Consider the following 22,468-nt stretch of genomic DNA (forward strand, 5'->3'; position numbering starts at 1 on the left):
CATTTATAACCATTTACACATATGAGACTTTGGGGCACATCCATCTTTCATTGCAGGCACATAACCTCCCATTACCGCACTGTCACACTGAAAAGTGAGTGGGGAGAAGAGGACCCCACTTTGTAGTGAAAGATGAGGACATTATTTCTGCCTGTTTTGTAAAACACATGTTCAGAAATCTCTCTTATTGTCATCAGACTTCTCTCCCCAGTCACGCACTTATTTAGACTCTTTATACTTTCATTAACAACAGAAAAATGCAGGCTGTTACATCTGTTAGCAGACATAATTTTAGACAAATACAACTTCTTATCAAATAAGCCTGCAATAAATGTTTCATGAACAGAACCCTTCAATAGAACTCCCAACACTAATTTAATGAGAAGTATCAAATGAATTTTTTTTTTTATTCCGATATCTCCCCTGAGACAAATGATACTTTGCAGGCCTATTTTTAACAAATGAATTATTGACTTAAACTGGCACAATTAATCACAATATAATGGGATCAGGGGATGTTAGAGGCTCATTCAGCACGGCAGATGATGAGTACTGACTCTTCCAAGAAATGAGGCTCTTTAATCACTCCCAGATTAACAGCTACATGCCTTCAAATTTCAATCACGGGGAAGTGGCAGTGTGGAATGAGAAGGGCCCACTCCAGCAAGAAGGAAGAAGGCAGGAGGACTTCTTACCCTAAGAGAACCTCCATGCTCTTTGTCTCAGAACCAGGCACCCAACTTCCCTTGGGAAAGGACAGGATCTAAATCATGCTGCATTTCCAAGAGTTCTTCCTTCCAGTCCTTATCAGGTAGAGAATTTGGTTTCATGAGGACAGAGCACGCTCACAACCTGTCAGGCTGTTTAACACCTGCCCTTAAGGGAAAACCTTCAGAACTGGATAGAAAAAGCCTCTTAACTAATCCTCTCCTTATTAGTATAACTGTTCTCTAAAGTTTTTGCACCTTCCTGCAAAAGGTGCTACTATATGGCATGCCATGTGTACTAAAGGCATTGCAGTTTATTTTTCTTCCTTTCTTTGGTCAGCTTCATAAGCTTATAAATACATTACTATGAATTTACAAGGCTTCCCCCATACCTGCAGCTCCAGAGCTGGGTTCTTTATGGCCCCAGTCCTGCATCCAAGAGCATCCACACTCTCATAGTTCATAAACAAAGGATCCGTCCCATCTGCTTAATGGAGGCCTCGGGTTCTGAGCTAACTAGGCACTTAGGACACATTCAGCATAGATTGTTACAGCTCTGGTAATGCTGAGGACCCTTTTACTCTTCAGAGCAGTAACCTGAAAGTTCTTCCTTTCTGTCCCCAAAGGCTACAGCTCGATCTTCACCCAAGCCAAGTGCCCAAACCTTCCTGCCTGCCTTCTGAGGTGCGTTAACCCCCAGACGCGGCATACAGAAGAGCAGCCTCCCCAAGACGCCCCTGCAGCAGCTGTGCGGTGGCTCCCAGGGCTCGTACTACCCAATCCCAAATGGCAGCCCCCAGGTAAGATCTCCTAACACTAGGCAAAGAGCTCTTATAATGGTCTCAGCACCATCCAACTCAGGTCCTTAAGAACAGGCTCGAGTCTTAACCCCCTACAAGGCTTACTACCCCATTGTGGGAAAGAAAAGTGCCAGGTAAACCTACTGAAGCATTTGCAGAAAGGGCCTGTGTGCTCTGTGCACCAGCACCCTGCAAAAGTATTGCAAAAGTCACATTTTTAGGGCCCCAGTGCCACAGGCACTGTGGATTTGTCACCTTGGCTGGACTCTGAACTCTTGCAATTGCACAGATACAGATCACAGCAAGAGCATTCCTCACACCAGGGATTTGATGCAATTGTCTTGCCCTGATTGGGATTGGAAATTCCTTCAGCTCCCCAGACAACATTTGACACAATTAAAGAGTAATTCAGAAGCTTCTGTGACAAATGATAACAAAATAGTAAGTATATAGATTAGTTTTTAAAGCCAGAAACGGCAAAGGAAATAAAACAAAATTAACATCAAGGCAAACAATACATGATGAAACTACACGGAAAGTCAAGTACTATGTCTGCTTTGCTTTGCTCGTCTCGAGTTTAGGGTTCTGTCTTTCCTCAGCAACAGCTAGTGACATCTCAGACACCTCAGGCAGAGCTTTTTCCTTCAGCCTGCATTGCCTTAGGTGCCTGCAACACCCTGGAATCTCGCAGGGCAAAATTCTCAATTTGACAAGAGACTTGGCAAGTAAATAACAGGTAAATAGATTCCCTGCAGCTGAACTTCCAAACAAAAAACCTATTTTTGTAATTTGCACTTCTGAACAATTTTTCAAATTAGCTCCTTTCTAAGTTGGAGAAAGGCAGTATTTCCAGGGTGGACCATGTGCACCATCTGGCCTTATATCCTGCCTTTGACAGCAACCTACATGAAATGCCTCAGCAAGAGAGTTCAAGAAACTTCATAGCAGGATGTTCAAGAAACAAAAGGAACTCCACAAACATGAGAATCACACAGCCCACATGGCTATCTCTTCCTGACCATGGAAAGTTATAAACAAATGCAAACCCTGAAACATATGTTTTAGCATTCTTTCAACACACATTTGATTACTGTTTAGTGTTACACTCTACATTGTAACACTATTTAGATAAATAAACAATCTCCCTTTGATTCATGTGCTGAAAAACAAACAAACAAGCTTCCTGGCTAAGAGTTGAGGAAGGAAATAATCGGCTGCCTCTGAAATCATTGTCCAGACGTGAATTTCACTGACGCCAATGCCAATATCTGCACTAAGGGATATTGGAAAGAAAGTCCAATTTTTTTCAGGTTGAGGTTCCATGTTGGAGCCGATAGCAGGAAGAAGTGCTGAAGCTGGTTTCCCTCTGTGCAGGAGCCTTTTGCTCCCTCTATACCCAAAGGTATTTGCCAAGAACCTTATGATATTGCATGGTTGCTTCTCAAGAAAATCTAGTAATCTTTGTCTATTTGATGTACATATTAAGACTTTCAAATGAACCAAAAGAGGACCTGGTAATACCAGCAGCACAATACATTTAAAATTGTCAATATGGTAAAAATTAATCCTATTCTCTTCCTTCAACTTCAGATTTTACCTGCAAGTGTGTAACAGTTTCCACTACGATTTCATTGCAAGAGAATCATCCAGGTTTTTTTCCTGATACATAAACATCTCCAAATATTTTTGACAGGGAGACGTGGCAGCTTTCTCTCCACTTCAGTCCCGAATCTTGTTGAAGCTGATTAAGAGAGCTCCTCAAAATGAGTTTGCTGTACTTACCACGTGGCTTTAACAGCTGCACGTCCTCAAGCAAGGAGGAAACATTGCAGTTCCCATTACCTCTAAATTCATACAGAAAGGGGAAACAGCTACTTGCAATGGAAAAGCAGCGGGAAAGAAACTGGGAAAGGTGGCAGATGTACTGGGCTGTGCCAGACTTTTTCAACATGTCTCATTGTCTGCGAGGCAGAGCGCAGAAATGGGAAACAGCAAGTGAAACCCGTTTGTGCTTAAACATGCCTAAGCTCTCTCAGCACCAGGGCTGCTCTAAGAAATGGGGGCCAGCTCCTGGGTCTCTAGTGGAGGTCTGGTAGCCAAAAACCATTCTCTTCTTTATTTTAATTTATAGGCCTGTCAGAAAGTTAGAATTGATTGGGAAGAGGTCTTGTTTTACCTATGGTGGGAGGAAATCAAGTGATGTTAGCAGCAGCGCTGGGCACATTATCATCTGCTGGTTCCATTTAACAACTTCTCACAACATATGCAGTTTATATTATGGTATCCTGCACATGTAGTCTTTGGCTGAAAATATCCTCCAGAGCTCTGAATTTATGGTCATGCAAATACTCAGAGAGGCAAGAAACAGGCATGCCAAAGAATGAAAAAGGAAAGCCTTCTTTGTTTCTGCTTCTAGGTCACATTAACTCTAACTCTGCCGTGCTGCAACACAACAAGGGTTGCTGGTGTTTCAACTGCACACCCTCGTCTTTTGCCATGGCAATTCCTCAAAATACCATCATCTCACACAGACTGACTTGGCTTCCATGGGCAGCTGGAGCCAGGCCTCTGAGAAAAGATCTGCTTTCAGACAGGCTGTCGTCTTCTTTCTCTGAAGGCCTGGCATAGCAACAGGTCTCATTCTGCCATTATTCCTACCAGTTCTGCATCCCCTGGGGAGTCTCCCAGGTCCCAGCAGCACCAGCACGGACCCTCGGGGCAGGAAATTAACCGCAGCAGCTGAAACTGCACAAGCACAAAATAAGGAGTTTGCTCCTTATTGTTGCTATCCTTTCTCCTCTATTTTTTTTTTCTGACATAAAATTTCAGTGTGACATGAGAAGACGACTGAATAGAGTATGTCTTTGTGCATCCTTTCAGTATAACTACACATTCCAGCCATGATCCAGTAAGCTGCTCTACATCTTACTGTGCAATGCCAGTCCAAGACACTAGCCTCAATCCCAAGATCACTACAGATACACAGTGAGGATCCTGAGCTTATTAGCCCTTCCTGTCCAGCTCATTAGCTTGAGCACAATTATGCTGATTCTGGAGTTCTGGTCTCAACATTACTTTGGTGGTTTTGCATGGCGCTAGCCAGTGGCTGTAATTTTTGTCACAGTAGAACTGCAGGCTTAATGAAAGAAAAACAAAAAGATGTTGTTCAAAGACCTCCATTTCATGTTGGGGCACAACAATATATATACAACCAATGCGGCAATCTGTCACCTGTCAGCTGCTGGCAAAAGCTTTGAGGGAAATTAATTTTCAAGTGCAATTTCAGTTGCCTGTTGATCTTATGTTGTGGAACAGTGGGAATGGATCAGATGGGAAGCAGACCTGTATGTTTCCTTAGTGCGTGCTTTTCACAACTAAGGTGCAGCCCACTAGAAAATAAAAACTTATCTAAGCAATTTTACCTTCTTTGGAACTTTTTCCCATGCTAGGCTGGACTGTCAGTTCATTTAAATGAGTACAGTTCCATGGACTTAGGAAGAGTAATCTCATTTTATACACAAAGGTAACACGACTCTGTTCCGAGGAGTGGCCGCTTGGAACAGGAGGGCTGAAGCAGCAAAAAGTCACCAGGATTACATTACTACGGTTACCATAAAAACGATAGCATTTGTCACTGACAGCCATATCCAGACATTACTTCTCCTTGCAAGTCCAGCGCACCCACCCACTGCCGGTGGTGGCAGCGAAGCCCTCGGCCTGGCTGCCTTCCTTGCTGCACTACAGAACAGAAACAGTAAATACAGTTATTTTCAGCCGCGACTTCTGACTAACCCATGTAATAAATTAGACTGTCCCTTTTGGCCACACGTATGTTAACTACAGTGCAGTTTGGTCACAACTACTGCACAGTTCTACTTTTTTGATGGCTTTAATTACTCCTAATTTATATCAGGCAGAGCTGCACTTAGTATGAAGTACTTAGCACCGTCACTTTAATGTCATGTTTAATACACATTTTTAGAGCTCTGGTCATTAACTACATGATAGATTTGAGTCCTGGATTTACTAGACAGTGCTCCAAGGCCTCACTCGGCTTTTGGAGGATGTTGCAGCAGGCTAATCAGCGTCACCTCACACACAACATACTCTGTACATATGACATCTACCCTATTTCTCCATTTTGATATCACCAGGGAACAGGGGTGCACCTCCAGGTGAGACACAGGTTTATTTTGAAAGAGAAATTCTCAGAATCAGAGGCCTGCAAGCTTTCAGCCAATATAAACCAGTGTGCTAAGAAATGAAAGCACGTTTATGCTTCTTGGGAATCCTTATTGTTGCAACAGTTCAAAAATGAAACCTCGTATTTGTGAGAAAAATATGGTCGAAGTTGTTCCTGCATGGATAAAAATGACCCACATTCCTACTTCCCTCTTAATTTTTTAATAAGCTGATTCATTCACTGCATGATAACACTACATGCTCATATCTTTATCAAAAACATTAATAAAATATTCACATGTATTTGTCTACCAAAAATGCCTTTTATGGAGACGAAAATATTTCTAAGTCTGCTCATTTATGTTTTTCACCAAGCACTATATTAAAAAAACCCACCATAATTCGTTGGTGAAACTTACAGAATTTTGACAGCAGTAACAACTTGTTTTGCAAGAACTGTTTTTGAGGTGAAAAGAGATACTCTTCCAAATTCCCCAATTTATTAAAAAACAAACAAACTACAACCTCCTTCTGTGTGCACTCATTGCTGAGCACTGTGTGTCCTTGATGCCATCTGAGGCATCTGAATGCTGTAGAAACATAAACGAACACACGAAGTGGTGACTGCCAAGTCGTCTACCCATCATCATAAAACGGCCATTTAGGACAAATTCCTTGAAGCTCGTGAATGCAATTCTTTTCCTTTCAAAGGTCTTGTCTACATGGTACACTCAGGAAAGCTGAGACAAACGAAGCCAAAGTATGAAGTTAAAGTGCATACATCAGAGCTCTGTGGTTGGACGAAGCTGCAGCAAACTACAGACCTGTTACTCTGAAACAGAGCAACCACATGGGGGTTTAATAGACTTGAACTTCTGTTTTTAACCTCATACAATTAGTTACCCCTCATGGCTCCCCATACAGACAGGCCCTAAGCATGCTGAGGAGCTGGTGGGTTTCCCCAGTCACTGCCGTCCAACACAGCTGTTCACACACCACTTCGTTCAAGAACCCAGATGCCCCAGACAGTGCCCTGCACGCGCTGGTCTCAGGCCTCACGACGGGCATGGGGGATCACACACCCCCTTCCTGCTGCTGCAGGACCTCAGCCTGTCCCTCTGGGTTTCAGAGCAGCTCCTGTGACACAGCTACCACAAGTGGATGGGCTGTCCGTGAGACCGGAGTGAGGTGTAACAGCTAATTTTCTGGCCTCTCTGCAAAGTGCATTTGTTCCATCACATTCTTTTCTGATGGTAGTAGTAAGAAGGACAGAGGAAATTTTGCTACAGAAACTGAAATTACTCATGGTGTGTGTTATTCATCTTTTGATTATTTATGAGAACATAATAACAGAACAACTGAGCAAAAAAGCCCCCCTTCTCTACCCATTCTCCACCAAACAAACCCATGTAAGTGGACTGTGCCTACAAGCACAAGTTGTCTTTTACAAACACAACTGCCACCTAAAAACCTAGGGAGAAATCACACTTTTTTCTGATTGACAGGTGCCACAGTGATCAATAAATGCAAGGAAAACAACCTGAAAACACTGTTCACATTTCTGTTACACAATTTTGGCAAACAAAGAGAAGTCTCCGCTGTCAGTGGTGAGCGACACAGGCATTGTCTCACATTAATCAATACCACCCCACACATTCCCTGCTCTTCCCAGGAACCAGCTGTCCCTCCCGGGGGTGCAGCCGAGAAGAGATCAGTAAAGACTCAAATTCATCTATCTGCAAGCAGGTGTTAAGTGAATTCCTCCAAAAGGACAAGATTCATTCTTTTGCTGGCTTTGAGATGAATTAGCATGAATTCATAATCCATAAATCCTGGTGGCAGCAGAACAGCATCCCTCCTGTTGTTATTTATTTTGAGATTTTCACTGGGGCAATAGCTTTACATTTGACATTTATATAGGTCACAGTGAGCTAATAGCCATCTGCCATCTGGGGACTTTTATAATGAACATTGTAGAAGACTATGAAACAATCTCTGGCATTTCCGATTTGAACATAAGCTGAAATAGGGTTGATCTTTACAATATGCTCTGCTGTCTCTCTTCAGGTTCGCATTAGTCATTTGCCTGGCCTTGCTACACACACACGCGTGCTTGCACATATGGGAAGTGGTGGGCTTCAGCATTTAATGCTATCAGTTAATCATCACACACAAAAAACACCCAATACCTTGCACAGCTATAAAATGCCCCCATTTACCTGAAAATTCTTGATACATTTCAGAAGCATTAATGACTCTCCAGCCGTCCTCCCCTGCAGTGCAGGCACAAGAGACTCAGCTATAGCATTGGCTTAACTACAGCACATAGATGTGAAATCGCTCCTGCAAGATCACATAGCCTTCCCTTAGCACAACCTCATAGCTCTGTTCATTCAAAATACATACCAGGCTGAACAATGACACATAAGAATGTACAGTCTCCAGGAAAACTGCCACAGACATGGGAGCCAAGATGTAGCAGACACCACCACCTCATCTCACCCTTAAACCAGAGCAGCTGCCCCTATCAACCCCGACTATTTATCAGTTACCTGAGGCATCCAGCCAGGTGCACCCATGATTGAAATCAGCTGAGCCACCTCTACAGGGGAAGGCTGGGGCAGGGTGGGTTGTGCCTTCCCCTCAACAAGGAGCAGAGACCTGCAGTGAAAAAATCCCTGTGAGGGATTTTTAGTGCCCTGAAATATCCACAGTGTCACCTCTTGATCATCTGCACCTGTAATGAAAGAGATGCTATTGCAGCAGCCTCCAAGCTGGCCCGCTGCAGGGAGCCCATCCTGCTCCACTTCTGTCCCAGCTGATGTCTGAGTGCTCATGGGCATGACCCTCAGCCCCCTGCCCTGGGCAGGAGAGTCGCTGCCATCCCCCTCCTACTCCCTGGGACAATGCATAGGGGACCACAGCTATTTCCCGGTGCCTGGGTGCCCCGTGCTGCTATCATCAGCTCTTGCAGATGGGGAATTGATAGAGGAAAAGATTAAATGACTTGCTGAATTGTATAAGTCACCTACAAGAGTTGTGAGTGAACCCAGGTGTTCTGAATTTCAGGTCAACACTTTAACTGCAAGGCCGCCCCTCCTCCCAGTACCTACATGCTGTTTATTTTACGATACAAATGTGTGAAAGGACTGAATGTGCTCAGACAGATGAGAATATCCCATCTCAATTAGTCACTCTCCAAAAAGCCTCCTAAGGGGCCAGGCCTCCTTAATGCTGCATGTTCCTCCCGAGTTCCCCAAGCCTCAGCAGGCCTCAGGGTAATAAATTACATTTGTCTCTGCCTTAGCAGCAGCAGCCTGGCCGAATCCTCCTTTCCATGACTCAACTCATGATGAAATGCCTATTTCCTGGTGCTGAGATCTGTGAAAATTGGTCTTTTCAGCCTCCCTCCTGAGGGACGTGCCTCAGCAAAGCAGCTGGGGGCATCTTTGATCAGACGTGCTTTTCTCCCTTCCCTCTGCCCCCCGATGCAGACGCCGGGTCCTGGGGTGTCACTTATTTGTATTATGTCTTTCAAGGACGACACACAGAGTGTGTTTGAAATCCAATCCCCTCTCGTGGGGCTGTGGAGATGGGAATCGGGGAGATGCCTAAACACTGACCAGGTTTTGACCTGGTCCTACAAGGATTCCGGTTACACAAAATGCTGTGCTGGCCCCCATAAGCCTAAATCTCTTGGGCTGCAACTTTTGCAAAGTCCAGCAGGTGACAGCTTAAATAATTTAATGCTCAGCTGCTGTCTACTAATGCTGACGCACAGAGCAGGCAATACAGGCTGGAGGGTGGCCTGGGAAGTCCACCTTCCCCACTCCCACCACTGCCCTGGCAGTGGTCCGTTCCCAACAGCATGCTCTGGCTCTCCATCCAGGTGCAGTGGGTAGCCCTGGTTTGGTACAGCAGCCTTTCGTGGACTGAGACTGTAAACATGCCACAGCACGGCTTGAATGGTTTGGGTTGGAAGGGACCTTAAAGATCATCTAGCTCCCAAAGCCTTGCAGCCTCTCCTGGCTCCAGCACCAGACGAGATATGACTTGCCTTTCACTGGTCTCAATCTAACGGAGTTACTTTCCACCGATGCTGTTGCAAACAGCGTCACTTTGCCTATGTCACTGACTCCCTTTCACAGACATCACTGCAGACTCTGGTCCACATGAGAGCAGTTTCATTACAATGGAAAGCATAGAAAGATAAATGCTGTAACAGCCTTATCTCTACCTCTTCCACCACATGCATGCTCCCTTCCCCACAGCACAGGATATGCAACAATACACAGTCAAGGCTGTGCTGTTAAACAGTGCTCATTCTTCTCAGCACCATTGGTAATACATAACACAGCCCAGCCTGAGGACTGCTTCTGGTATTGTTATTAATGTCCATGTCATAACTGCTTCCGCAGGATTTCCATTACACCCAGGAATCACAGCGTGCAGAAGGTGCCAGGAGCTCAGCCCAGCCTGTTTTCCCTCAGCAGGATGCAAGACCCAGCTCCCTCTCTGAATTACAAGGAGAGCACAGGAGAGAGTGAAGTTTCACATTGTTTCAGTTAAGGCGGGGATCACCAAAGGGTACAGAAGAAAAATGAAAGCGAAGGGGTCATTCCTGTTCCTGGGAATACACTTTTGCACCAGCCACATTCCATACATTTACTTTTGCTTTTCTGCTTAGTGTTGTCCTGTCTTCCTGTCCTGCTTCCTACCTAACCTGCAGCAGCAAGCCCCTCCATGCACTCTCTGCGCCCTGTCCTGCTCGGCTCTCCCTGGCAGCCTCCGAGGACCTGCCTTGCCCCGTCACTGTGCTCAGCACTCCCTTCAAGCACTGACTCTTGCAATCTGATGTCAATCACAGCTGTTATAATGTGCTAACTTTCTAAATCCACACTTGTGCTTACTTAACAATATGCTGCTTTGATCAGTGTAATACAAGCAAAACTAACAAAAACGAGCCCCTCGCCTCCCCTCCCCTCTCCTGAAGCAAGCCTCACCAGGCCTCAGGCTTGTGAAACCGAAGCAATTGCAATCTCTAATTTTATTTCCTTTATTTTGAGGCTGTTAGGTGCTGGTTCTTAGGGACTTTCTGAGCAGGCAATAAGGCTATTGTAAATAAAAAACACATTCAGCTTTAGGGGGGAAAAAAGCACAACCTGATTAATTTAGAAGAAATGTCTTTTCAACCAGTGTTGTGGACAAGGCTGTGTTAAGCCAGGCGACCTGGGAATCAACCTTTCTTGTTAGTCTCATTGCTGTTATGGTTCAGAGATCAGAAGGACATCATTTGTGGGTAGAGCAAATGGACTTTACTGTGGGATTCAAGAGGACAAGGTCTCCCAAGCATTTTCAGGAAATGTAGTTTCAGGAGCACATTCAGAGATAGCTCCTTCCCTACTTGAGAGCCTCACAAAACCAAAATGAGATTTCACTGAAGACTTCACTTGGGTAAATATGTAGTCACTAGCTTGATTTCAATAGAGTGCAACCAAGTATGTACTTCATACCCTGGTAAAGCAGAAGCTGCTGCACTGGGACAGCTCTACAGCTGCCTAGTTCACTGAGGCTGATATGGTTAGGCTAATCTGTGCTGCTGAACAAACAGGCTGCTGTTTGCAGTAGAGCTGCTTTGGACTGCTGCTGCTGTAAATGAACTCAAATATGGCCCAGTGGCTGGATTTACACCAACGTAACTAAAAACATCATCATGCCTTCAGAGCATGGGTCTGGCAAACCTGATCCTGCCAAGCACAGCTCCCTGTCCAGTGTAAACAGGCTTCACTAGACCAGTGTCACTTTCAAACAAGCCACCTAGATGTAATACATAGGAAATGCGTGCTGCATACACAGGGCTTTGTGATACCACATAGGATTTTATGGTAGGGTCAGGGGAAAACTCAGGACCAACCATTTAATCCTATTCAATTTGGGTATGAAATCTGCCAACCCCAGCATCCTGGCTGCACTTTCCTCTTCAAAGCAGCTCCTGCCTACTCTGGTGACTCTGGGTAGCCGAACCTTATCTTTATTTTCATCTGTCTGTCATTCTTGATTTTTACCTCTTTGGATATGTGCACCCTCCTCCTACCCCCACAGATCCTATGACCTCAAGACCCTTTACCATTCAGTGCCAAAATCACGTCAGAGTTGAGCTTCAGCTCCTCAGAAAGGAGTTACTGGGACCTTTCCCAGGTCAGGGTTCACATTAAGTTAAAGAGTCAGGGAGATAAAAGCCAGAGCAGGCTCTTGTGGAACAGTTCATGGACGGCTGCAGTACCGCAATGCAAGTGTTTTGACTTAAAGTGTGCTGAAACCAGCAGCAAGTGTTTTGTATGCACCAGAATGCCTTATGTGGTTTTATTTTTATTCATTATTTTTAGCCTGGTTAAAGACAGGGAGTGAAATGGCTGTATTAGGACTGAGACTACATGCTCAGTGATGAGACTTCATATATACCTTAAGGCGTGCTTTTTAAGACTGAAAAGACTAATCACAGTAAAAAGTTCTAGAACCAGATTTAGGGTGAAGAGTACACTTATCCCAGTACAGGAATTGATTGCTTTTAAGTGGCTAGCTCTGTTCTGGTAATAGCTATTATTACATTACTATTAAGCTGGGAAGAAGCTCTTCCACAGTCCAGGGCTCCACTGTGCTAACATCTCAACGTGGAGTAAGAAAAGGCTGTTATCCCAAAGGGCTGGCAATCCACATGTGGTTCTGAAACTTGCTGTTAGCCATGGCCTTAAAAAAATGCCTCTGGCACAGCCCGTTTCAAAGTCTTTTTCTTGCTTAAAATTTCCAAGTATAACATGATTTCATTAAGCAGATGCTAGACAGATAATGTGACATCTTCATGAAAGGGGTGTTTCCCAAGTGCTTAGGAGTTTGCTGCATGACTCTGATGTCAATACAAGAACTTTGGCAGACATCAGAGGACTATAAATCAAACCCTTTTCTTTCCATAAGCCATGCTTCTGTTGTAACTAATATCCTCCTCAGTCATTCTGTGATAGGTACAGGCGGCCTTGCAACACCTTGAGGGAAGCTTTGTGGGCCTGAAACACACCATCGCAGGGCCCTGAGTGAGAGTCCTCCTGGACCAGGACCTCATTACTCCAAGTGCTGAACAAGCGCTGGCAAACCAAATTGCCCCAGAGCGCTGAGCAGAAAGTGCAACAGACCAGTGCAGTTGCATGCAGTTCAAAATGTTAATTTATTTTCCCAGTATGTGAGTTAGTTTTATGATATCAGCATTTTGTAGCTGAAAAGCTATGGGTTTCTTTCCAGTACAGGGAAGGTCAGCATTCTGTGAAGTGAATGTGGGTTCCTCATGTTGGTGTGCCAAGCCAGGGCCCCAGATAGCCAAAGGCAGGTGCTCAGCTTTCAGCAAAGACCTGGCCACTTTCCAGTGCTTCCAGGTGGCCAACCCCAAAAGTGAAGGCATCTCGAGACAAATCACTTTGAAATTCTTTCACTAGGGCTGGCAAATCCCCTCTAAATCTGCCTTTGCCTCAGTCGTTGTGTACACGTGGGGAATTTGCAGAACCAGTCAATGCACCCCAGTCGGAGAGAGGACGCGGGCCCCACATTGCCACGAGTGCTATTGTACGTCTCCTGGCAGTTGCTGCATTACTATGACAGCTGCAAACCCCGATGAGTGAATAACCTAATCGAGCCATTAAAAGAAACAGAAGCCCTCTGCCCTGTTTGATTTCTCTCTATAATGATGTAAAGTGCACTTTAATGGAGTCAAAGTGGTCCTGGGCCATTCTTGTTAAGGCCATTTGATGCAGTGCTATTGAGTCCCACTGCTAGCGTTCATTACCTCCCTTCAGCTCTCTCCCCTGCTGCATTGTAGTTCAGACTTCCCAGCACAGTTTCGCTGCTGCTACAGCCCCTTGCCTGCATTTTGTCTACATAAATTAGACCTTGTGCAGCATATTGGCCTGTCAGGGGACTAGGAAGAAACTGTATATTGTTTCTGGCATTCCCGGGCCCTTCTGCCCCTGACATCTGCTGTGTTTGTGACAGGGAATACATTCCTGACTCATTATCCGGGCAAGCGGAATCCCTCCCTGACAGCACCATTAATCAGAATCAAGCAGTCCGGCAAATAAAAAAAAAAAAGAAAAAAAATAAAAAAGAAAAAAAAAGGGAGAGAGAAGAATAAGAAAAAGAAAGCAAGCAAAGAAAAGAGACAGTTTCTAACTTTCACTTTTGTGTCATTCCAGTGTCTGGACAAGTAGCAATCTATCTTTCTGAGTGACAGCTCTGATGGATGGCATTATTTATGCTTTTGTGTATTAAAAGACAGTTCTGGCACTGGCTTGTCACTCAGCAGAGATTTGAAAAAAGTTGAAATTTAATTTGAAGGAAAAGAGGGCAAAGATCATAGGATTCCGGCTAGGGAGTGTTGCCTGGGAGGGACAAAGATTACAGTGGGAGGGAGTTAACTGGAAGAGGTGTAGAAATGATGCATAAATAAGTAATTGCCCTCCCAGGTGTAGAGATTTCTATTTTTCACTGTGTATCTGTATTAGTATCTTCCTGGGCTGGAGAGGTCTGTTTGTTGACAGAAATAGGTTTGATGTTCCTTGGAGGGATACATCATTTTAGGGTGAGATGGGCATATGCTTAATTTTCTGTATATCATTTCTCTCTGTGTTTGTTTATACAAACATTATTATATATGCACATATATATCTGACTAAATATGTGTACATAACGGTGTCTTTACGTGCACATGTGTATTTACACAAATTAGTTGTAAATACAGGCTTTTTGTTCTAGTGCACACGTCTTCAAGATACAAAACATATATAAAGACCTACACACACATGAAGACGGTCACATGGATGCATTCCAAGATGAACAAACAATACATCCATATTTTTAATTTCTTCCTTTAAAAAAATCTGCAAGCAAATTAAGTACAAACAAAGGACAGTATTCTTCAAATCTAAAGTATGTTTACTTGACTAATGTTTCGGGGAAAAAGTGGCATTTCACTTCATCTGGAAAGTGTAGTTCCGACTGTTAGCCTAGTTCTGTGTCTTTTGCTCTCTATTTATCCACACACAGGCTAGTTGACTGTTGAACGCAGAAACCCTGCTATGAAGATTTAGGTGCCCACACTTCCATTTGTACCATCTCCTGCCTGTAGAAAAGGCTGGTAATTGCATGTGAAGTGCCAGGCTGAGGAGCTGCCTCACACTGACCCATTTTTAAAGTCAGAATTGCAAGGAGCATAAATCCGTATTTTCAACCAAACTGTGCTGACTTACGTACTGGCAACTGAACCCATAGGTATTTATACAGCCTATATCACATTGTACATAAATACTAGAACATGGTCAAGTATCTTTGTGTGGGGATATGATACATAGTGGTAGAAGAGGAAGTAAGCAGGCCACATTCACTTCAAGAGCAAACACGTACATCTTTCTGAAAATTGTTGATTATGCGTATTTATGCCAGCAGTGAATTTGCCTCTCCACATACTTATGTTTCTGCAGCCCTGCTGACAGGAAAAGCCTCTCAGGACCTGCTGTTCCATGTTCAGAGTGAACAGCAAAGACTTACCTGATCTGAAGACCGCAGTTAAATTATTAAAGGGCATGATATGAACAAGGCATCTCAAATTTAGGTGTCAACATAAATTAAAACCAGGAATTTTACCTGGAACAACTGAATTTATTCAGGAAGTTTGGATCATAGATGGATGCACATCTCTTTCTTCATCCCCTTCTGGTGTATCCCGGGACTGGATGGGGGGGAACCTTCTGCACTCTGTTGTGCTGCCTTCAGTGAAGCACAGAGATGCGCAGAGGTGCTAGTGCCATTCACACACATGCATCCGCACAGGTACAGAACTGAAGAGAGCGACACGGTCATGGGTGGAGGAAGGCTACCAGCCTTCGCCCGCAGAAACCTCCCCTTGCTGTACACGGCTGTCCAGAGGGCTGTGGCTGCCTGTGTAATGCCACGCACAGGTCTGTGACTGCACAGTGGCCTGGGTCGATGGGTCAGACACACAGAAATGACAGCACATAGCTCCCCACAACACAACACAAGATATTTCACTCTTATGGTATTTCTAACACTGAACAACACATGGTTTTGACCTGAGAAAACATGAAATAACAACCAATGTAGTTCCTATTATTTATAACTTTTGCTTGCACATGACCCATCTCTTGGCTATTTCGACAAACATCTGTTTTGGAACCCATTAGCCAACACACAGCATTTGCTTCTAATTAATACAAATTTGTTTCATTCCCAAGTCTCAGCAGGTTTCACTTCCCCTCTACTAGACTATTGGCACCAGCAGCAGTCACCCTACCACACCTAGCAAATCCTGACAACAGCCACTCGAGACTATAAATCCAGGGCAAAATCCCAAGCACTTCAAAAACTGCCAGAGTTCTCGGCTACATCCAGGAATGGTGTTGACTTGCAGGCCCAGCTGGGTCGCTGCTATCATCCTCTTGGACTCCTTCTTCCTTCCTGAGGATAGTGTATCTCTTCTTCCTATCCACAGGGATTTTTCAGCTCAGCCTCACTACAACACTCAGAAGTAACACCGCATTTCCAATATATTTCCAATATATTTCCAATCCACCAATACAGGTGGACGGACAGGGAAGTGCTGTGACTTGAGCGTTTGAAAACCCACCAGCCCAGGACCACACCGCTGGTGATCAAGATGCAGGTCACGAGGTGGCCTCGGACTGTGAACTGACTTAATCTGGAAAAGTTCCCCGAAGGGATGACATCACAGCAATCCCAGGCAATGAGCTGTCCCTTCAGGGTGTGACGTTGTGGAATAAACCTATTCTTTCAAGATCCAGAGCTTAAATTTCAAAGTGAGATGTGTGCGCAATTCCCTCGGGCTCCTTTGAAACCCCAGCCGGTGTTTTGAGAAGGAACTGGTCATTTTTCTACTCCCAGTCTCCATATGGTACAGACTATGGACTGGCTTCTTTAAAATGTTGATATCATTAAATTGAAATTGGCTGGGATGTACAGCAGGCTGCATGCAGTTAGTGGAGAAATATGTGGAGGGGTCTCTCTTCACTGGCTTTCAGAGGCGTAAGTGGGGCCGGTCAGAAACTGCTCCAGAAGGAAACACAATAATAATCACTCATAATAGCTAGGCACAGAAGAAAAGGAGAATCTATCTTACTTGTCAGTCCTACTGTATCTATCTTCTTGGAATTGTACTCTGAAATAAAGACATCCAAGATTGTACCTCAGCTGGGGCAAATGGTGTAAATTTTCGTAGCTCCAGTGAAGACAATTTATACCTGCTAAAGACCTGCCCCTTGATCTCCAAAGCCAAAGGAACATAAGCTCTTGTGTTTTAAGCGTGGTAGTGGGAATGTTTAATTCTATTCTGTCGTCTGTCAGAACAGCAGGCAGAGGGAAGGAATGTATTGGTGTCATATGGAAACCATGGTTTGATGACGGACAAAATTAAATCCTTGCATTTGGACATAAACCATGCTAACACAAAATATGCAGCAAGTCAGGCTTGGTTTTCAATACTGAAAACACAAGGCCCCACTTGGCAGGCTGAGGAAAGGATATTAGTCAGATTTAGACATGGTTTTCTTTGTTTTATTGAAGGATAAATAATTATGTGCTGAGATACTCCAGACTCATGTTAACACAGTTGTGTGTGAACCACAGCAGAGGATGCTGTGAGAATAGGAAGGACCGAAGGTCCTTTAACCTACAAAGTATCTGGAAATCCTAGAAAAGTTTTGGGGTTTACTTCTGGAAAACTGAAACTGAAAAATCCCAGTTTCCTCAAAATATATCTGACACACTAATCTCTGTAAATTAAACTTTCCAAGCATTTGCTTTCTTGACATTCTTAGGTTAACGATTCAGTGTATACCATGTGCCCCTACAGCATCTGCTCAGCCCGCAGCTCCCGCTCCTCCGAGCTCGGCGTGCCCAGGGGTTGCCACGCTCCCAGCACAGGGGCGGCTCTTCTTTCCCTTCAATGCTTTTACCACTGAGATCCAGAGAACACCTCACGGACCCCTAAGAGAAAAATTAGTAAGCAGAGGTTGTACTCCTCTCAGGCAAGTGGCAGTGGCTGGTTCTGGGTCACACAAACAGATTTTGGGGAAGTTCCATTAGGACTTGGGAGCATTTCTGATTTGATTGAAACAAATGCCTGTGCAGAACAACAGATAAAAATAATTTAACTTGTAACAACCATTATCTTTCTAAGTGCAAGAATTCTGACATGGATTTATTGAATATACCCGAATCTGCTTAATAGATCAAAGGGACAGCTAATGAATATCCTGCCTTGCGTTCACTGTTTGTTCCACAATCGCCCAAGGGGCGCTGCTATTTTCTGTTATAAAAGAAACCCCAATGTAAAATTTGCCTGCAATAGTGGATCAAAGCTATTACAGCCCTGTCCCGTTGCCATACTCCTGTTTTTGTTTATACTGTAACATCCTGAAGGCAGAGACCCTGTTTTTGTTCTGGTTTCATATCGTGCCTTGCTCAGTGGAGACCTGACCTGGCCTCTAGTCGCTACCTGCGCTGCCTGAGCTAATAACCGTAATAGTTAGCAGAGCAGTTTAAAACAGGTGCTGTGATTATTCCCAGAGGCGCTGGGCAGAGTCAAAGTAATTAGCTGCCCTCGCAGACACAACTGGTCTGGTGCAGCCAGCCACCACAGGGCCGGTGTACCAACGCGACAGATGGTCTTGGCTGAGACACCAGGAGATGAACAGGCTTCACACAGCTGTGGGGCCACCCCTGGGTGGTGGCACAGGTCTTACGCCGGTCCACCTGAATGGCTCTACCTTCACGGACCCGGTGCTGTAGTGTATGAACCGCCCCTGTCTTCCTTTCCGAGTACCCCCACCCCAGCTGCCATTTCCCAAAGTGATTTATGATCTTTTGCACAGCAAAATGTGCATTTCTGTTGTCTCGCCAGCACTAATGAAGCATGCAGAGACCTGACAGTACTAACTAGTCTTAGTCATTCATGTTGCTCTTTCCTGGTCAGCCTCTTCTGCTGCCAAAAAAACTTTAAAAGAGAAAAGTGGAAGGTGAAAGCCACAATTCACTAAGTTCTGGAACCACCTTTCTCTAGAAAAAAAGCTGCTCCAGTGCCTGCCCTCTAGAACTGAGTTCTTGTTTGCACCACCCCCAGATTATGTGGATGCCGCTTTCTTGCACTGTCCTGTTGCACTCACAAGTGTAAAATGGAACTTGTAAATCACTTTTTTGAAAAGTTTAGGGACAGAAATGTCAGCACAGCAGAGTGAGTTTACATAGAGATGAAATCAAGCTGAGTAGCGCAGATACAGCATGGAGCTTGATTTCACATTTCACCGATGCTCTTGGTCCAGAGGTTTGCTCATTAACAAGGCTATGATTCTGTTATTGAAACTCATGGTAAGTGGTTCCTTAGGCAAAGATCCAGCAAAGCACTTAGGCAAATTCATAAATTTATGTCCCATTGACTTCTGTGCAACTATTTATATGCCCAAAGTCATGCATGTCTTAAATGCATTTCCAGATCAGGCCTTGTACTCAACAAATAGTTCTTTCTGCAGCATCGTAAACCCCAAGCTTTCAAAATTCAGGAGTTTAAGCTCTCATTTCCCCTAAGCTACCATAACTGCAATGCAGAATGCAACTTCAGAAAATGCTTTTTTAAAAAAAGTCTTAGTTTTGAACTTCTAGTTCTAATAATTCTGCATAGCAGCCTAGCTTTAACAAAGTAAAAGAAACAAAACAGAATGAAAGCTATGGCTGTCATCTACACTCATGTCCCTGGGAGATGAGACTTTTAGAAAAAATACTCAGCACTCTAAAAACTTACAATAAAATCCCCAAAGAAAGAAGATTGTTTTTCACATTTGAAAAGACTGACCCCTTGGTAGCAGTCTCGGGCTCAGTATAACCAGCTGGGTGCAACCTGAGCCATCTTTGGGGGGTGTAACAACTGTGAGACTCAGTAGATTTTGTAGAGTTGTGCTGTTTCTTGTTTTGTTCTATTTTACATACATTGTCTAAAGTCTCTGTTTAAAGGTCACCTCCTGAATGAGTATTTAAATGTCTTCACCAATAACAAACAGGGAATCAAACTGCCTTTTGGTAAGGAATCCCAATCTGTGTTTTGCAGCAGGTACTTTTCTTATATCCTTTTGGCCAGCAAGTCAAAACTGACCCCCACATCTGATTAAGACAGATGAATTGAGTAGTTTGGAACACCCTTGGATTAATCGACCCTTTTTCAGAAGGGCTGATTTCATTCCTTATAGACTTCAGGCACCTGAGAGTATAAGAACATCTTGCATTCACCCATCTGTGATTCATGTTTCGCTCTTTTCTTTCCCAATTGCAGCACAACACATTCTTTAACCAATCACATGTTTTAAATCCCAAAATGACATTCTGCAGAAATGATTTAGAGTCAGTCAGCTCAACCTGCTCTTAATATAAGTGGTAATTTCATCAAACTAAAAGCAATGGTGATTTATTTTTAATTATAATCACTATTTCAATGCAGGAAACTGAGGGTTTGCATTTCCTGCTGAGTTTGTCCTGGCCCTATGCAAGACCTACTTACAAGTGGTAAGCTCCACATGATAGTCATTTACTCTGGTTGCACTCAAGCCTGACCTTGAATGTTCCAGGGATGGGGCATCTACCACCTCTCTGGGCAACTTGTGCCAGTGTCTCACCAAACTTTTCTCCTACTTTTTCCCATGTGGCTTTTCCGAGCCTGAACTGCCAGGGGCTGCAATAGATGAACATGCAATTACACTCTCAGGGAAACCTGCCTTCATGAAAATCTCTGGGCTCCTTGCTGCTCTCTTCCAAATAAAGCCTTTGAGAACCAGATTAACTTTGTTTGCTGGAGAACTTCAGCTGCAGGAAACTCCAGTTTGTTGCATTGGCTCCATTTCCCTTTGACAAACCTCTTCATCCCCTAAGGCCGACAACCCACATTACACTCCACTGCTCTCAAAGGGGTCGCTTTGTAAATGGAAACCACCGAGTGTCATAAGGTGAAATACGTGATCACCAAGCCACTGATTCCCTGAATGCACTACTGTAGAGATGGCCTATTTCTGAATTAGGAAGAAAAAAATTGCAAAGCTTAGTATTGCAGATTAGCCTTTTGCCTATGAAGTTGTAGGGGTGAGCGTGGATATACTAGTGGAGGTTGCCAAAAGGTACCAGTCCAGATCCTGCTGTAGTTTTAATGTTCTGGGTGAAGGCCTGTCTGTTCCCAGGTCACCCCTTACCATCTTCCATGACCACATTTTTCATTTTACTGGACGAATTGTAAAATATCTGGTGTAAATCTGAGCAAGGAAATTAGGCCCATAAGGCTGAGAGTTAAGCACTCAAATGATGGATTTCATAAAGCAGAGAAAGAGCTTAAATGCACACTGACGTATGAAACTGAACATACCCATAGGCCATTGAGTATGTTCCCCAAATCTGAAAGGATGCACAAGCAAGCCTTATTTTCGTTATCCCTGTCTAGCAGCACCCAGCCAATACACTTTATAGACTATAGATACAAGGTATTATAAAGATCGTGCAGCCCAGGGAAGTACAGAAGTGATTTAAAATGTTCTAATCTCATTAATCTGTTTCTTCTCCCTAAAGATGTTCAAAGCCCTGGCCAGATCCTTAGCTGGCAAGTGAAGTAGAAAAGCACTTAAATAAGACCTTAAATTTAAGCTCATGCTTAAATTCTATTTACCACAAAGTTAATTTCAAGATAAATTCATGCTAAAACAGTATTTCTAAGAAAAAAAAGAAACCCTCACTTGAGCCACAGCCTTTGCAATATAAACAGAGCTAATCTGTAGTAGATGAGGCTTTTCTGCTTCAGGACTCTTTTCCCACTCTTCTGAGCCTCTTTGATCTAGCAAAGGGAACAGAAATTGTGGTTTTGGTGACTAGTCTTAGCAAAGAAATCCTACTTTGATTTTGCATATTCAACTAACTGCTGGAAAAATCACAGTGAACCAGTTTGTCACCAAGCTGTAATGCAAACAAGCAAAAAAAAATAATTTGCTATAATCGTTAATTGAGATGTGGTGCACTTGTTTACAGCCCCAAAAGTCAGACCCATTGATCCCCCCCGCCCCCCTGCATTTACTCAGGAATTGCAGGTACTGCACTGCTTTGGGGTATTATGAGGATTAATACATTCAAGTTTGCTTACATCTCTGAAAATCACAGTGTAAATCTGTACGATGTTACCACCTATAGACACCACAATTATATTTTTACTAAGTTATTATCACAGGATCCTAAGTCTGATAGCCAGTACCTAAATATTTATCTTAATGAGAAGACACCTGACTGCCAGCTGTCATTCTCCAATGGAATGGGCAGGTTTCCAGAGACCCCAATTCTTTTTCCCAACTTTACTGCTAATGAGTATTTTTGTAGTCTGGGGGAAGCCAGGAACTGCTGTGTATGACCTAGGTCACTAGGTAGGTACTCATTTTGTGGCAGCTGGACAATCTTTTACTGTGCACTTGGCCACTCCTAACTTAGTCACGGCACGATCCTACTTCAACGTCTCGAAGCCCCATACACATAAGAAACCAGTAATGTTTGCAATGGTAAGTAACACTCAGCCGCAGTGGTAATTGGAGGTACTATGTGCATGCCAAACACTGCATTATTATTATTATTGCTATTGACAGTATAAATGGCAGCACCATAATGGGACAACAGCATCAGGTCTCAGGGAGGCAG

The 22,468-nt window shown here is 43.9% G+C and overlaps 1 long non-coding RNA gene across 1 annotated transcript in view; it reads right to left on the minus strand.

Annotated features, from left to right (window-relative positions):
* LOC129785803 (uncharacterized) overlaps nt 1-22,468 on the minus strand; it is a 142,029-nt gene that overhangs the window by 104,221 nt on the left and 15,340 nt on the right. The window contains exon 2 of the long non-coding RNA XR_008750051.1: nt 15,374-15,567. This is a non-coding gene — a long non-coding RNA (uncharacterized LOC129785803). The remainder of the gene's footprint in view (nt 1-15,373; nt 15,568-22,468) is intronic.

This window comes from Falco peregrinus, chromosome 17 (genome assembly GCF_023634155.1).
Source record: "Falco peregrinus isolate bFalPer1 chromosome 17, bFalPer1.pri, whole genome shotgun sequence".
Taxonomy (NCBI): Eukaryota; Metazoa; Chordata; class Aves; order Falconiformes; family Falconidae; genus Falco; species Falco peregrinus.